The following is a 14862-nucleotide window of genomic DNA, read 5'->3' as shown; positions in this document are numbered from 1 at the left end:
GCATTTTCTTTGGCTGTTGTGTCAATGTTTTCTGTGGTGTCTTCTGCCCCTGAGATTCTCTCTTCTATCACTTGTATTCTGTTGGTAATTCTTGCATCTATGACTCCTGATTTCTTTCTAGGTTTTGTATGGCCAGGGTTGTCTCTCTTTCTGATTTCTTTATTGTTTCTATTTCAATTTTTAGATTCTGGATGGTTTTGCTCATTTCCTTCACCTGTTTGATTGTGTTTTCCTGTAGCTCTTTAAGGGATTTTTTGTGTTTCCTCTTTATGGGCTTCTAGCTGTTTACCTGTGTTCTCTTGTATTTCTTTGAGGGTGCTATTTATGTCTTTCTTTAAGTCCTGTACCATCATCATGAGAAGTGATTTTATATCTGAATCTTGCTTTTCTGGTGTAATAGTGTGTCCAGGACTTGCTATGATGGGAAAATTGGGTTCTGATGATGCCAAGTGACCTTGATTTGTGTTATTTTCTTAAGCTTGTCCCCTGCAATCTGGTTATCTCTAGTGCTACCTGCCCTTGCTAAATCTGACTGGATCCTGTCCTTCCTGTGATCCTGGTTGTGTCAGAACTCCTCAGAGTCAAGCTGTCTCTGTGATGCTGTGATTCTGGGATCCTTTGATCCCGGGCTTGTTAGATCACCTGGGAGTGGGACTTCCTCTCTGTGTTGTGGGACTAGCTGCAGAACTTGTGCCCAAGGTCTGCTCTGGACACCAGCCCAGAAAGACTGGAAGGAACTTGAGTCATTGGGCTGGCAGAGTTCCTGCGTGTCTGGTCCCTCTGGTCCCAGTTACTCCCAGTGTTGGGACAGATGTTGGTTCCTCCTCACCTCTGATCCTGGGTGTGCCAAAGCGCCTGGGAGTGGAGCTTCCTCTGGATGTTGTGAGACTGGTTGCAGAGCTTGAGCCCAAGATCTGCTCTGGACACCAGCCCAGACAGACCGGAAGGAACCCGGGTCCGGTTCATTTATTGTTGAGAATAGTTTTCACTATCCTAGGTTTTTTGTTATTCCAGATGAACTTGCAAATTGTTCTTTCCAACTCTGTAAAGAATTGAGTTGGAATTTTGATGGAGATTGCATTGAATCTATAGATTGCTTTCAGCAAGATGGCCATTTTTACTATATTAATCCTGCCAATCCATGAGCATGGGAGATCTTTCCATCTTCTGAGATCTTTGATTTCCTTCTTCAGAGACTTGAAGTTATTGTCATACAGATCTTTCACTTGCTTTGTTAGAGTCACACCAAGGTATTTTATATTATTTGTAACTATTGTGAAGGGTGTTGTTTCCCTAATTACTTTCTCAGCCAGTTTATACTTTGTGTAGAAGAAGACCATTGATTTGCTTTAGTTAATTTTATATTCAGCTATATTGCTGAAGTTGTTTATCCTGTTTAAGAGTTCTCTGGTGGAATTTTTGGGGTCACTTAAGTATACTATCATATCATCATCAAATAGTGATGATTTGACTTCTTCCTTTCCAATTTATATCCCTTGGATCTCCTTTTGTTGTCTAATTGCTCTGGCTAGGTCTTCAAGTAAAATATTGAATAGGTAGGGAGAGAGTGAGCAGCCTTGCCTAGTCCTTGATTTTAGTGGGGCTGCTTCAAGTTTCTCTCTGTTTAGTTCGATATTGGCTACTGGTTTTCTATATCTTGCTTGTACTATGCTTAGGTATGTGCCTTAGATTCCTGATCTTTCCAAGACTTTTATCATGAAGGGGTGTTGGATTTTTCAAATGCTTTCTCAGCATCTAATGAGGTGATCATATGATTTTTTGTTTGAGTTTGTTTATATAGTAGATTATGTGGATGGATTTCCATATTTTTAACCATCCCTGCATCCCTGGGATGAAGCCTACTTGATCATAATGGATGATCATTTTGATGTATTCTTGGATTATGTTTGCAAGAATTTTATTGAGTATTTTTGCATTGGTACTCATAAAGGAAATAGGTTTGAAGTTTTCTTTCTTTGTTAGGTGTTTGTGTGGTTCAGGTGTCACAGTAATTGTGGCTCCATAGAACGAATTGGGTAAAGTACCTTCAGTTTTTATTTTGTGGATTAGTTTCAGGAGTATTGGTATTAGGTCTTCTTTGGAGATCTGGTGAAGTTCTGTACTAAACTCATCTGGTCCTGGGTTTTTTTTTTTTTTTTTGGTTGGGAGACCAATAAGGAGTGTTTCTACTTCTTTCTCGTATATGGGACTGTTTATATCATTTATCTCATCTTTATTTAACTTTGGTACTTGGTATCTATTTAGAAAATTGTCCATTTCATTCAGGTTTTCCAGTTTTGTTGAGTACAGGCTTTTGTAGTAGGATCTCATGATTTTTTTGGATTATCTCAGTTACTGTTGTTTTTGTCTCCCTTTTCATTTCTGATTTTGTTAATTAGGACACTGTCTCTGTGCCCTCTAGTTATTCTGGCTAAGGATTTATCTATTTTGTTGATTTTCTCAAAGAACCATCTCTTCCTTTGGTTGATTCTTTGTATATTTCTTTTTGTTTCCACTTGGTTGATTTCACCCCTGAGTTTAATTATTTCCTGCTTCTACTCCTCTTGGGTGAATTTGCTTCTTTTTGTTCTAGAGCTTCCAGGTGTGCTACGAAATTGCTGGTATATGCTCTCTGCAGTTTCTTTCTGGAGGCACCCAGAGCTATGAGTTCTCTTAGCACTACTTTCATTGTGTCCCATAAGATTGGGTATGTTGTGGCTTCATTTTCATTAAACTCTAAAAAGTCTTTAATTTCTTTCTTTATTTCTTCCTTGACCAAGTTATCATTGAGTAGAGTGTTGTGAGGCTTACACATGTATGTGGAGTTTCTATTGTTTATGTTGTTATTGTGGACCAGCCTTAGTCCGTGGTGCTCTGATAGAATGCAAGGAATTATTTCAATCTTCTTGTATTTGTTGAGGCCTGTTTTGTGACAGACTATATGGTCAATTTTGGAGAAGGTACCATGAGGTGATGAGAAGAAGGTATATCCTTTTGCTTTAGGATAAAATATTCTATAGATATCTGTTAAATCTATTTGTTTCATAACTTCTGTTAGTCTCACTGTGTCTTTGTTTAATTTCTGTTTCCATGATCTGTCCATTGCAGAGAGTGGAGTGTTGAAGTCTCTCACTATTATTGTGTACGGTGCAATGTGTGCTTTGAGCATTAGTAAAGTTTCTTTTATGACTATAGATGCCCTTGCATTTGGAGCATAGAAGTCCAGAATTGAAAGTTCATCTTGGTAGATTTTACCTTAGATGAGTATGAAGTTTCCCTCCTTATCTTTTTTGATCACTTTAGGTTGAAAGTTGATTTTATTTGATATTATAATGGCTACTCCAGCTTGTTTCTTGAGACCATTTGCTTGGAAAATTGTTTTCCAGCCTTCTATTCAAAGATAGTGTCTGCCTTTTTCACTGAGGTGGGTTTCCTGTATGCAACAAAATGTTGGGTTCTGTTTACATACCCAGTTTGATAGTCTATGTCTTTTTATTGGGGAATTGAGCATTGATGACAATAGATATTAAGGAAAAGTAATTATTGCTTCCTGTTATTTTTGTTTTTAGAGTTGTAATTCTGTTCATATGGCTATTTCTTTTAGTTTTGTTGAAAGATTACTTTCTTGCTTTTTCTGGGATGTATTTTCCCTCCTTGTGTTGGAGTTTTCCATTTATTATCCTTTGAAGGGCTAGATTTGCAGAAAGACCTTGTGTAAATTTGGTTTTGTCATGGAATACCTTGGTTTCTCTATCTATGGTAATTGAGAGCTTTGCTGGGTATAGTAGCCTGGGCTGGCATTTGTGTTCTCTTAGGGTCTGTAGGACATCAGTCAAGGATCTTCTGGCTTTCATAGTCTCTTGTGAGAAGTCTGGTGTAATTCGGATAGGGCTGTCTTTATATGTTATGTGACACTTTCCCCCTCTGCTTTTAATATTCTTTCTTTGTTTTGTGCATTTGGTGTTTTGACTATTATGTGAGAGGAGGAATTTCTTTTCTGGTTCTACCTATTTTGAGTTCTGTAGGCTTCTTGTATGTTTATGAGCATCTCTTTCTTTAGGTTAGTTAAGTTTTATTCTATAATTTTGTTGAAGATATTTACTGACCCTTTAATTTGGGAATCTTCACTCTCTTTTATACCTATTACCCTTAGGTTTGGTCTTCTCATTTTGTCCGAGATTTCTGGATGTTTTGGGTTAGGAGATTTTTGCATTTTGTATTTTCTTTGACTGTTGTATAAATGTTTTTTATGGTATCTTCTGCACCTGAGATGCTCTTCTATCTCTTGTATTTTGTTGGTGATGCTTGCATCTAAGACTCCTGATCTCTTTCCTAGTTTTCTATCTCCAGGGTTCTCTCCCTTTGTGATTTCTTTATTGTTTTTATTTCCAGTTTTAGATCCTAGAAGGTTTTGTCCAGTTCCTTCAGCTGTTTGTTTGTGTTTTCCAGCAATTCTTTAAGAATTTTTTGTGTTTCCTTTTTAAGGGCTTCTACCGTTTTACCTGTGTTGTCCTGTATTTCTTTAACGGAATTATTTATGTCCTTCTTAATGTTCTCTATCATCATCATGAGATGTGATTTTAAATCTGAATCTTGCTTTCTTGGTGTGTTGGAGTATCCAAGACTTGCTGTGGTGGAAGAACTGGGTTTGAGGATGCCATGTATCCTTGTTTTCTGTTTCTTGTATTCTTGTCCTTGTCTCTTACCATCTGGTTATCTCTGGTGTTAGCTGGTCTTGCTGTCTCTGACTGTGCCTTGTTCCTCCTGTAAGTCTGTGTGTCAGTACTCTTGGGAGACCATTTCTTTCTGGGATGAATTTGGATGTGGAGTACTGTGGCACACGGTCAGCTCTAGGGTGCAGATAGAAACTGGAAAGATCCTGTCCCAGGCTGTTCCATGGTTCTTGTGTCCTGATGGCTTTGGATCAGTCCCTGTTGGGCCAGGAATTTGAGCAGAAGTAATAGTCTTATCTGTGCTCACAGGAGTGTCCACATTTCTGGGAGACTAGCTCTCTCCCAATGAGGCACAGGGTAAGCTCCCAGCTCTGTGGCACTGGATCAGCTCCCTGTGTTGTGGCACAGGATCCTTTACCTGACTTCTTAATGGAGACTCTAAAATCTAGAAAGATCCAGGCAGATGTCTTACAACCTCTAAAAAAACAAACAAACAAAAAACAAAAACAAAACAAAACAAAACAAAAACCCACAGATGCCAACCTAGACTACTATACTCAGAAAAACTCTCAATCACAATAGATGGAGAAAATAAGATATTTCAAGACAAATCCAAATTGAAACAACATCTACCCACAAATCCAGCCCTACAGAAAATACAAGAAAGAACATTCCTAGCCAAGGAGAATATCCACAGCCAAGAAAATTAAAAATATAAACAGGAAATATTTAATTTCATACCAAGCAGTAATAAGGTACACATACACAAACAACACACACACACACACACACACACACACACCATCACCATCACCATCACAATCACCACCACCACCATCACTACTACCACCACCAACAACATCAAAATAATAGGAATTAACAATGATTGGTCACCAGTATCTCTCAACATCAGTGGACTCAGTTCCCTAATAAAAAGACACAGGCCAGCAGACCAGATGTGAAAACAGAATCCATCCTTCTGCTGCATACAAGAAGCACACTTCAGCTATCAAGACAGACATTACCTCAGAGTAAAGGGCTGGAAAAAAGTTTTTCAAGAAAACAGACCCAAGAATCTGTGGGGAGCCACAGCTGCCATCACATATATATTGGACACCTGGTCTCCGGCCAGAGCAGAGAGCATTGTGATAAACAAGCCCTTATTGGGAAAAGCTGAGCGCCTCCAGTCTGTGATGCAAGCTGGCATGATTCCCCACAGCCTATTATACTTTGCCATGTAGCCAATGCTGATTGGGACCAGGGAAAGTATTTAACCTGCAAGGGCTGGGGGCTGAGGGAATGGAGTAAGTAAGATGTAAGTAGTAAGAAGTAAGATGTAACTAGTAAGATGTAAGAAGAAGATAGAAGATTATAGAAGAATATAGAAGAAGAGAGAGTAATAGAGAGAAGCTAGCTAAGAAAGAAGAAAAGATGGACGAATGATTCTGTAGTACAAGGTTCCTGAATAAACTGCTTGGAGAAGGGTTCGTGGTCGCCTCCTTATTTCCGCTGGTTGGTAAGACAGCGACAAGAATCAAGCTGGAGTAGCCACTTTAATATCCAATTACTTTCAACCAAAAGAAATCAAGAGAGATGGGAAAGGGCACTTGATATACATCAAAGGAAAAATCTACCAAGATGAAATTTCAGTTCTGAACATCTATGCCCCAAACAAAAGAGGCACCCACATTTGTAAAAGAGACATTACTAAAGTTTAAATTGCACGTTGAACCCCACACATTAACAGTGGGAGACTTTACCACACCACTCTTACCAGTTGGCAATTCATCCAGACAAAAACTAAACAATTACATAATGAAACTAACTGACATTATGAGTCAAATGCACCTGAAAGACATCTAGAGAATATTTCACCCAAACACAAAAGAATATTCTTCCCTATTCACTACAGCATGGAAATATAGCCTTCCTGGTTGTTCATGAATATGTCACTGAGAGATGACAATCTGAGGCATACATAAAATAGAATTTTATTTAGCTCTAAAAAATGAAGTAATGAACCTTCATGAAAATAGATTGGCTAAGGATAATATTAAGCAAGAAGAGTACATATATATATTTGAGTTCACGAATGCATGTGTGGATATAGTATAACATTCCAGAAAGAACAAGAAAGGATAATCAAAACAACACACTCACTAGAAAGTTTATAGAGGCAGTGTACATTGTGTAAATATTTTGCATGCACTCTCGAGAGGTAATAGACTTTTATTTCAAAATACATCTATAAATGAGTCTGTGTCTACATATTACTCTATGAAGGGCTGCTTTTTATCCAGAAGATCTGATTTTTAACATTTGTTTCCACTGGATATCCATGTAGGACACCATTCAATATAAGCACTACTAATCTTGGTAATTCTATTCTTTAAACAGGAATCCCAGTTATTCAAATAATAGAATGTGTTGTTTAAAAAAAAATCTCTAAAGTGTGATTTTGAAAAATCTGACAGTTTCCAAGAATACTCATTTAGGTCCCCTGAATTTCAAAAAGTAGTATTTAAGGAATTTGAAAATACAGAGAAACTTCTTTAAAGTGATGTTTGAGATAATGCAATCTCTTGAAATATGCTAAAACCATCAAACATTAATTTGATTTTTGCCTGTGAGGTAGCCTGTTTAAATTAGTCAAATTTGACTGCTTTGATTTAAAATAGTTGCTGCGATGGCCTCTGGGTCTATATACAAATTCAATATTTAATCAAAACGCATAAATATAAGCAAGTGATTAACTGACACACTTGGACTGCACATGCATGATTTTGAAACCTGTCCCACATACATAATTATTCTTTTTCATATTGGTTGCTGTAGATACAAAAATAAAAGTGAAACAATTGTATAGTTTAAACAACAATTATTTCCTTAAAACACACACACACACACACACACACACACACATTTTGTCCTTATTCTCTATCATTTGGTTGATGGCACGGGGCTTTTGATTTCAGTTAAATTTTAATTTCAGTTAAAACCTGAAATTTATATTTTAAAAGTATGGTGCAAACTCATTACTTTCATTTCTGTTTCACATAGTGTATATGTGATTTGTAAAGGTCGGTTTTTTAATTTTGTGTTTGTGTATGGGTACTTGCATGTGGGCACAGTGCCTGAGTTGACCAGAAGGTGGCAATGTATCACATCACCTAAACCTTGAGTAGCAAACCATTGTGAGCCTCTCATTTTGGGTGATGGAAAATGAACCCAGGTCTTCACAAGGGCAGGAAGTCCTGTTAACTACTGAGCCACCTCTCCATCTTACTAGGAGAACTTTAAACTTAAATAAAACACTATAATAATACAAAATGGAATCAAGATAAAAGGAAATCATAGCATTCTAAGAACAGTTATCTGGCTAGTTGTTGAATTTGTGGCTAATAGTAATTTTTTTTTCAATTACTTACAGATTTAATAAGGCTAAAAGTAGCAATTGTTTGAGTGAGAAACGAAAGATAGAAAGAAATAAAGCCTCAGTGTGCCAGGCTCCAACACGAACTACTCATAAATTATCCAGAATTGGGACTTGAACCAAGGCCCTTAGATAAGCCAGGGAAGGGCTTCACCACTGAGCAACATCCCAGATACTCTTTTTAACTTACATTTTCCCCATATTTGCAGTGGAAATTTATTCAACCATTGATCATGATGTCTTCAGGAAAGCAGATGGAACAGATCAGTAAATGGGATTGGGCATAGGACAGACATTTCATATTTAATTGACCCTTGTTAAGTTGCCCAGGATGTAACCCAGGAATGAATAAAACTTGTGGCCCTCCTGATTTACCTTCCTAAGTGGCTGGAATTAGTATCTGCACCAAGCCCTGCTTATGTGTTTTATTTCTAACAAGATACACTGTGGTGGAGAGAGAGGAAGCTAGAAGAAAATGAATTTTTTTCTATGATATGGATTGTGCTATCTTGAATTCAATATTTCAGTGGCTACGTGTTTCAGAAAGTTGACTAGAAATGCCTGCAGGATCATAAAAGAGTAAACCTGGACCCTGTCAAGGATGCTACCTGGATTCTTAAGAGCATCCTTTGTTCAGTCACATAGGAGCAGAGCCTCCTCACTGCTCACCTTGTACCTTCCTCTGGGTCAAGTGGGAGAAAACAAAGTAATGAAATTCAACCAGGAAGATTCTGGCTGACAGCATCTTCAGGACTGAATTTCTGTGGCAGTCATAACAAGAGATTAGAAGAATCTTGGTGTTTAAAACCACAGTTTGAGGGGAAAACAACAGCCAAGCACTGGTAAACATGTGGAAAGTTATTTGGTGAATGTAAACACAAATGACAGATGCTTGTACTTCTTCATGTCTAATTAGTCAGGTCACACTTTCCTATCTCCTCCTCCAGACTACCATTGTTTGTTTGTGTAACAAACAAAGAACATGAAGAGAGAATCCACCCACTCTGGAAGAAGAGCTAGAGACCTCATTGGAGTGGCGGACTCTGTCATAAGTAAAACATATTTATGTCATAGGTGTACTGATACCATGCCAGCTGACACCATGATGATGGACTAAAGTATCTCTGTGGCTTTGGTGGTTTCTGAGAATTCACACATTCCACACTCTTGCATGTCTATATTTGCTTTGGGAAACACCAGATACATGTCAGTTAGATGGCCAGCAAAGGAGTTATACCAACAAAATTCCTTTGTGAGATCAATGGAACATGGTTGATTTAAGGTCTTTTGCACCCTACATCATGAAAAGGGATGAAATAGGAAACTTACAGTAATTAAGATGAGTGGGCTCAGCTATGAAACTACCAGCTGTCTTAATCAGCTTTAACTGTCTACTTGGCTTGAGTTAGTCACATCAGAGTGACCAGTGGATATGTCTGCCGGGGATTGTCTGGACTGTGAACTGATGGAAGAGAGCCAAGCCAAGTGTTTAACACTATTCCCTTGGCTTTAAAGGAAGCTAGTTAAGCAACAGCCTTTGAGGAAGATGTGCTCCATCATTTCTGCTATACTTACTGGCTGTGGGGTGGGTTCCTTGGTTAGTGGTAATGCTATGTGGAATAGCAATCAGGCCTGGCTGCTGTAGCTCTTGCAATTACTTCCTTCAGTGATAGATTATGACTTAGAAGTGTAAGCCAAATAAACTCTGTCCTCCTGAAGTAGCTCTTTAGCAAAGTGTTGTGTCTCAAATTAAAGAAGAAAGTAGAAAATGAGCTTCCTGAGACAGGGGTGTGTGTGTTTGCAGGAATGCGATGGCTCTATTTGGAGATCAGATGACAATCTTGGATGCGAATTTTTCCTTTCCTGTTTGAGACAGTCTCTCTTATTATTATTATTCAATTAGTCTTATTCTTCTTAATGATTTGTTGCCATGAATACCAGACTAGCTAGAATATGAGATTATAGGAGTTCTGTTTCCATATCCCATCTTATCATAGGAGGGTTAGGGTAACAAATGTATGTGTTACTGTATGGGTTCTATGGATGGAAACTCAAGTCCTCATGTGAACACAACAAGCCATTCTCCCACCGAACCATCTCCACAGTTCCCTAGAGAAATTATTTTAAAAGCATGAACCAGTAACGGGAAGTAGAATAAAACTTTCAAGGAACACATTAAGTCTCAAAGGCAATATTGGAAAGGAAAATAACTCAGTAGGAAAGGGGGTAGTTCACAGAAGAAAGGTGAATGTTTAAAATTATAGGAAAACAGTCTCAGGTTTTCTACATTTCTAGAAATGCAAATTAAGATGGAATCCCATCTCACACTATTAAGATGCTTGAAAATTTAAAAGTCCGATAATATTATAGATCATTGAGGATACAGACAAGAACTTCAAACTGAGTTGGTGTGGCAGACCTGTGCATTTCAGCAGAATAGAAAAGAAAGGGTGTAAAACAATGATCTACCCATGCACATACAACTCAAGGGACAGGAGTGTGGAATAATGGAAAGATAGATTGAATTTCAAAACCTTGATTTATACTTTTTTTCATATTTAAAAATGTATTTTTTTTATTTCCCATCATTCCCTTACCTAATTTTGTCTATCAAGATTTTCATATAATGGGACCTTATTTTTCTTTGTGTTATCTATCTAATCTTTTGTGTGCCCTGTTCTTTGTTGATTGACAGTTCCACACATCAATATAATGAATGTGTGAATTTCTTCTTTCTCTCACCATTCCCCATTCTAATCATCCCCCTGCTTGTACCCAACAAGCTCCCCTTCACTCCATGTCTTCCTTTTGTGTGTGGTTCACTGAATTTAGTTAGTGTTTTCTGACAGAGCATGTGTTAGAGGTCATTTAATGGAGCAAGAACAACTGATTAGTGGCCATACCACTTGAAGAGGATGACATGTCCTCTCCCACAAGCCACTAATAGTTAACACTCACTCAGGGTGAGGAGGTGTTAATGGTCCTACTATTGTCCAAGTCTTGTGTGACTAATGGTCCTTGTAGTGAGTTCATGGTTACAGTAAACATGCCATGATCAGAAGATACCTGTTTGCTGTCCTTTTGTGTTTTTAATCAATGCTCTGTCATATACAGGGTGCTTCATTAAAACTGTCCAAATATTTTCCACAAGTATCCCAGATAGAAAAAAAATCCTGTTTCGATGTTCCTATGAGACATCTTGCTGCATACCACCAAGCCAAACAGAAACAATTTTTCTCAAAGTAAGTTAGGAAGTGTAATTTTATGAAATAACTAATTTGAAGGAATTGTAGGCCCTCTCTCTCTTTCCCAGAGGTTAGATGCTCTGGAAACCTGCATCACAGATGCCTTGCAATTCTACCTCACAACTTCAGCTGTGACACTTCTAAGAGTGATCACACTAGTTACATTTTACATAGAGTTGCACTCTTCATTCCAACACACATTCGTGAATGCATACACACACACACACACACACACACACACACACAGAGGACGGAGGGAGGGAGGGAAGGAGGGAGGGAGAGAAGGAGAGAGAGAGAAGGAGAGAGAGAGAGAAGGAGAGAGAGAGAGAGAGAAAGAGAGAGAGAGAGAGAGAGAGAGAGAGAGAGAGAGGGAGGGAGAGAGAGAGAGGTTCCTGGGTGTTTGTTTTCATAGCTCTGCCTCTAGCCCACACAGCAGAGCATCATCTGAATACAATGAGGCTCTTAGGGATACATAACCACAGTAGGTAGCCATCTTTGCCCACTGTATCCTTTAAATGTGGCTAGTGTATCTGAAGAATTCATTTATTTTATTCAGGAGAGAAGCTTCTAAGCATGCCTGGAAGCATTACCTAGACTAAGTTGACTGAAAGACACATTCTGAATGTGGACTGGATCCATGAGCCCTGAACTAAACAGAAAGCCAAGCTGGGCACTAGGTCATGTCCTTCTGCTTCGTTGCTGTAGATACCATGTGACCAGGTAAGTTCATGTTCCTGACACCATGACTTCTGGACTTGGAACTATGACCAAAATAAACCCTTCTATCTGAAAATTGCTTTGGTTAGGTATTTTGCCACAGCAGCAAGGGAAGTAATAAATGCATCAGAACATTGTTATATGTTTGTTTTGTTTTGTTTTTATTTCCAGGACTGCCTTTCTCATTGTCCAAAACCTGTTTCTCTCTACCCACAGCAGCAGTTTTTGTAGCTCAAGGAAATTCTCATTTGATATCCTTTCTGTTATGTGCTAGAAACAGAATTGTCAGATATGCTCTGTGAAAATCAAACTTTAATAGTTTGCTTAACAAAAATTATGCATTTTAGTGTTTGAGTCCTTACAGTACAAAAAGACGTGGATTTTTAAAATCAACATATAGGTGTAATTAAGTTGCAAGAATTTCTTCCTCTCAGGAGCCTCTAGTCTGAAATACAAATTCTTCACCTCCAACTCCCAAGTCAAAGGTCTGAAAATGAACTGAGATCCCCATTATATCACCAGTGTGCGCAGGATTACTTGATGCATGTTTAATTTTCTTTGCAGGTAGATAATAGAGTAGAAAATTACAAAAATCAATTAGCTATTGCCTTTGAATGGATAATTATAGACTGGTGGCTTTAGAGTTGGTCACGCAAGAGAATGTGGAATGCAACAATAACAAAAAGTGTAGCACCAGTTAAAATTAAAATGTCACAATGAAAGCTCACTGAGGAAATTGGACCACAATTGAGTGGTTACTATCCATGAATATGTATGAGGTACTATTGTGAATGTTCATTTTCCTAATAAATAACTTGACCCTTTTTTCTTTCAAATAGAAGTTTCTTGCATATTAACAATGTACAGAACACTAACTATGTTCCTGTGTTTTACGCATACTGCCACAAATAATATCACCTTCCACTCTGGATATTCCCAAAGTTCACATTTAAGTCACACAAGTATGTGGCATGTGTTTACACACGCACACATGCACGCACACACACACACACACACACACACACACTGCACAGCTGCACAACCAACAAAAGTTTACTTTAACTATGATGTTTCATCTTGATTGTCAACTTGAGATTTAGAATCTCCATAAAGACAATTCTCTGGGATTATTCCTGAGAAAGATAGGGTTTACAGAGTTGAAAAGACCACCCTAAATGTATGTCATTATATGGCATGGATGGAGTTCCTGAACTGAATAAAGAGGAGGAAACAAGTTGAGCTCTTGAAGTCTCTTCTCCTCTCCTCTCCTCTCCTCTCCTCTCCTCTCCTCTCCTCTCCTCTCCTCTCTTCTCCTCTCTTCTTCTCTCCTCTCCTCTCCTCAATTCTCCTCTCCTTCCCTCCCCTCTCTTTTTCCTCTTCCTTCCCCTCTCTTTTCTCTCTTTCCCTCCTCATTTTCTTCAGCCTCTCTCTGCTTCCTAACCTTGGATGGAATGAGTTAGTCTGTGTACTATTTAGCTATCCATGCACTCATTGGCATTATTAGAAAGTAGTAGAAGTAAGTGGATTTTTTTTCTCTGCTGACTACTTTGACATGTCATTATGAGACAGTTTCAAGGTCTTTGCTGGATTAAGATGGAGTTGTGAAATAGTAGCGAACTATGTTGGTTAGTGCACACCTTGTTTTAAAGATGTGAATATTCTCAACCCTCCCACCTGTCACCCCAAAGCTATTCTGTTCTTGTTTATTTATGTAATTTATTTTACATTATGCTTCTTCCAAATCATCCCTGACACAAGCCTTAGTTCTTGCACCTTAGAGAATCCTCTGTGCTCTGATAGAGTACATGAACATCAATATAAGTTTACTATGTGATCAAAAAGTGGCGGAGCAGAAATAAGAGACCACAGAATGCTAATCCCTATATTGAACACCTATACTATACTCACTCTCCCCAAGTCTCAGAGATAATTGTGGAAGAGGGGGAAGAAATAGTTGAAAAACCATAAGCAGTTGATGACTATAAAGAAACAGTTTCAGGCACAATAGAACAAATGTACATATGAAGTCATAGCAACTTTGACAGAATGCACAAGACCAGTGTAAGACCAAGCCAGACCAAACTCCAGCATGGAGATGGGAGTTCAACACTAAAGTAAACCCATAACCCTAGAAGTATTGGCAAGTATTAAGCTTCCAGGAGAGAGAAACTTGGTTTTCTGAAAAACTGTAGTTCTTTATACATTCGCCATGTTTTTAATCAACAGACTGGCTTTTCTTTGCAGTATTAATTTCATAGTCTTCTTAACTTGCTGTATGCAGGGGAGGGGAAAAGCTCAGAATCCTGGAGAAAGTATTCACTTATCTGTATGCTGGGAGATTAAATGCCATGGGTTTACTTCCTCTAATGATTATGAGAATAAGGCAATCTGAGTTTCTGAAAGTTCCAAAACTGCAGTGTGACTCAGAGTATAGTGTTGTGGAGACAAGGCAGGAAGCAGCTTACCCAAGAGTTGGAATGAGAATGGAGTAAGGCACCAGGCTAGGGAGAGTAAAAATACTATTAGTTTTCAGTGAATTAGTATTTTAAATACGTCTATATTATGTTTCTATGTGAAATGTTGTTATGTCAGATATTTTTTGAGATTCATAGTAATCTTCCTGACTATGAAGGAGTCAGGAACTAAAAATATTTCTACTGGGCACCTGAAATGACTCAGGGAGTAATGACAGTTGTGGCCAAGCCCAAGAAACTGATTAAGTCTGTGGAACACATGTGGTATTGTGGAGAGCTGCGAAGTGCCACACCTCAAAGATGGCACTGGCCGCTGCCCC

The sequence above is a fragment of the Mastomys coucha genome, unplaced genomic scaffold (assembly GCF_008632895.1).
Source record: "Mastomys coucha isolate ucsf_1 unplaced genomic scaffold, UCSF_Mcou_1 pScaffold7, whole genome shotgun sequence".
NCBI lineage: Eukaryota > Metazoa > Chordata > Mammalia > Rodentia > Muridae > Mastomys > Mastomys coucha.
Note: the sequence above shows the minus strand (reverse complement) of the source record.